Source organism: Microtus ochrogaster, linkage group LG8 (assembly GCF_000317375.1).
Source record: "Microtus ochrogaster isolate Prairie Vole_2 linkage group LG8, MicOch1.0, whole genome shotgun sequence".
Classification (NCBI taxonomy): Eukaryota; Metazoa; Chordata; class Mammalia; order Rodentia; family Cricetidae; genus Microtus; species Microtus ochrogaster.
In genome coordinates, this window is record NC_022033.1 from 20778336 (window position 1) to 20782185 (window position 3850).

Here is a 3850-nt window from a genome sequence, read left to right on the forward strand (position 1 = left end):
ATTTTCTTATATACTTCAAGACCATCTATCCATGGGTAACACCATCTACAGTGTCAGAACAAGGTCTGGGCAGAGAAGGGGCTTTGGTGTGTGGCCGGACAGTCCTGGGTGCTCAAACTCCTCTTTCCTTTGCTAAGAAGGGCTTCCATCATTCTCTGACTGGGGAAGCAGAGTGAGTTACTACAGTACAAAGTCTCAGGGTCCCTGAGTGGCAGAAAGACAAAAGGACATTAGACCTCCCTCCAGCAGAGGTCTGTAAGGCGTGGCCCCTGGTTAGATGGCCCTTTCCCACTAAGGCAACATCCATGAGGTCATCATTCAGAGCTATGCTAGCCCCAACACTCTCCAGAATTTCAGCCACTGCTTGGTTCCAGGAATTCACAGGCTCCAGCCTGTGGGGGCAGGGAGGCCCTCAAGAGGTTATTGGTCATCTTGTTGCACCCCGCACCCCAAGCTTTTGGAGTAAAGCTCGCCAAGAAAAGAATGACTCACTTGCAGTATCCTTTGCCAGTTCCTGGGAAAACACAGATCATGAAACCCATCCTGGGACTTCTAAGGGCAGAAGGGGATTCCCAGATGGTGCCTCTCCATGGTGGACAGCAGCTGGGGACACTGGACATGTGTATAGTGTCCCCCCCCCTGCAAGAGACCAGCTTTCTGAGAGAACCAAGGCTTCATCTGAGTCCTCTCAAATCACAGGAGCGTGTTGTCCAACAACACTAGAAGTGACACTGCTCTTTAAACAGGGGATGGCTGAGCATGGCCACGGCCACTGAGACAGGTGAGCCACTGTGTGTACTAAAACCAGTTTAGAGGTCGGGCAATGGTGGTGCATGCCTTTAATCCCAGCACTCGGGAGGCAGGGGCAGGGCCGGGCAATGGTGGTGCATGCCTTTAATCCCAGCATTCGGGAGGCAGGAGCAGGGCTTGTCTACAGAGCAAGTTCTGGGACAGGCTACAAAGAGAAACCCTGTCGGCCTGGAGGGATGGCTCAGCTGTTAAAGGCTAGGCTCACAACCAAAAATATAAGAGTTCGGTTCCCAGCACCCATGGCTGTCCCTCCAGGTACTTTGAAAGAAAGAAAGAGAGAAAGAAAGAAAGAAAGAAATCCTGTCTCAAAAAAAAAAAAAAAGAAAAGAAAAAAACCCACCACCTCCCCAAAAAACTAAACAAAACAAACAAAATAAAAACCCAAATAGGCCGGGCGGTGGTGGCGCACGCCTTTAATCCCAGCACTCGGGAGGCAGAGGCAGGTGGATCTCTATGAGTTCGAGACCATCCTGGTCTACAGAGCAAGTTCCAGGACAGGCTCCAAAGCCACAGAGAAACCCTGTCTCGAAAAAGAAAAAAAAAAAAAAAAAAAAAAAGCCCAAATAGTTTAGAAGTCCTTTATGGTGGTACATGCCCGGAATCCCAACACTTGGAAGAACTGAGGCAGGAAGAAGGAGAGTTCCAGACTACGCTAGACCACAAAACTATAGAGTGACTGCTTTAGTTGCTCCGGGAGCTAATCCAGTCAGAATCCAGCTATCGTGTGTGTTCCTCTAACATGGAACAGCTTGCTTACTGTTGGAGTTGGACATTGTTGCTCCGCATTGACAAGAAGGGAGGTGGTAAGTCTGGAGTGGGGTCTCTCAGGTAAGATGGCTAACATGCAATGGCTGGGAGGTTGATGGGCCAACTCCGTGCTTCACAGACAACCAGGCCTCGCTTTCTAAAAGCAGATGGAGAGCCAGGTGTGGTGGCACACAAGGTCAGGCCCAGCAGGCAGATTGATGGGCTCAAGGTCAGCAAACAAACTGAGACAGCTGTAAAGAGCTTGAACTATAGGGCAATGATGCTCCAGGTTATGGGCTGTCCATGCCTTCTCCTTTAAAAAGGATGGGCTGCCACGGCTGATCAATGAATGTGGGTAGCAGAGGCAAGAGGAGCAGAACGTTCAAGGTCATCTTCAGCTACATACAAAAGTTAAAACGTATACTTTCGGGAACCAGATGTGATGGTTTATCCCAGTAATCCATGTACTCAGGAGATAGCTCACTTCATGAGCTCGGAGCCGTTCTAGGCTACAGAATGAGACGCTGTCTCAAAAAGGTAGCAAAAAGGCTGGAGAGATGACTCAGGGGTCAAGAGCACTGGCAGTTCTTCCAGAGGACCAAGGTTTGATTCCCAGCATCCAAAATACACAGCCATCTGTGCCAGGGGATTTAATGCCCTCTTCTGGCCTTTGAGGGTACTGCATCCGTGTGGTACACATGCACACATATAGGCAAAACACCCATACTGTGACAGAAGTTTCTGTCCCACCTGGTCCTGCAGCTGTTCAGTCTCAAAGAAACACACAGAGGCTTATATTAATTATAAGTTGTTTGAGCTTATTATTCACTAGCTCTCACAACTTAAATTAACCCTTAATTCTTGTCTATGTCTAGTCATTTGGCTTGGTACCTTTTCTCAGTAAGGCATTCTCATCTTGCTTCCTCTGTGTCTGGCTGGTGAGGGTATCTCTCTGCCTTTCCTCTTCCCAGAATTCTCCTAGTCTGGTCTTCCCACCTATACTTCCTGCCTGGCTTCTGGCCAATCAGCATTTTATTAAACTAATACAAGTGACAAATCTTTACAGTGTACAAGAGAATTATCCCACAGCACCCATACACTATAAATAAATAATAGAAAATTTAGGACTAGGGCTATAACTCAGAAAGGAGTGCTTGTCTAGCATACTAGAGATCTTGAGTTTCATCAAAAATAGACAAAGCTGCACTCTCAGCTCCCTACCCCAAACTAGGCAGACGTAAGAATAACCTTGGCCTCCATTCGCCAGGCTTTCTGGATCCCGGCACAATCCTGACACCGATGACTTCAGGGGCTGATGAACTTATCTCCAGTCAGCTGCCAACACAGTAAACCCTCAGGGAGGAGACAGGGCGGCCCAGAGTCATGACGTCACCATCACCTGAGTTCTGATCTCACTGTTCTAGCAAGTTCCTCAAGGCAAGTTACTTAATGTAAACTGAGCCTCAGTGCTCTTATCTGTGAGGTAGAAGCAAGCAAATCAGCTGAAGAGATCTGCGGAGGAGGCAGAGAGCAAAGCCTTTGACTTGATAATCCGGCCCTCCGGATGGAGGTTTGGTTAGTGCAGCTTACATGGAGTGGGGAGGCCAGCTCTTTCTCAGCATTCAGTCCATTCTGGTGACAGCATATCAACACAGAGAACCTTAAAGTGGATTCACTACTGTTGTGTAAGTGTAGGATGGGTGTGTGTGAACGCAGGCGCATGCACAGGACGACTTGGTCGAGTTGGTTCTCCCTTCCTCTGTGGGTTCCGAGGACTGAGCTTAGGCTGCCAGGCTTAGGCACCCTAGAATATCCGGTTCCCTCCAGAAAGCCTTTGTACTCAGCCCACCTCCCAGAGGCCTGCAGCGAATCGAATCTGTGTCTATTTCCTCATCCCATTGGACAAGAAACAGAAAGTGTGTGTTGCATGTGTCTGCTTGGCCTGCTACATTCACCAACATACTTTTTAGATTTCTTTAGATACTTTAACAGTGGTTTTAAATATACCACATTTTACCTATTTCAGGAAATTTTCTTCTTCCTTTTTGGGGAACGGGTGGTGGGACAAGGAGACAAGGTCTCACTATGTTTTGCCAGGCTGGCCTGAAAGTTACAATTCTACCTCAGCTTCTTGAGTACCAAGAAGACATAGATGTGTGCCACCATGCCTGGCACACTTTGCCAATTCTGTTATTGATAACACTGGGGTTATTTCTAGTTGTTTTACTTGGTTTTATTTTTTGAGACAGAGTCTCACTGTGCAACCTGGCTGGCCTGGAACTCACTATGTAGA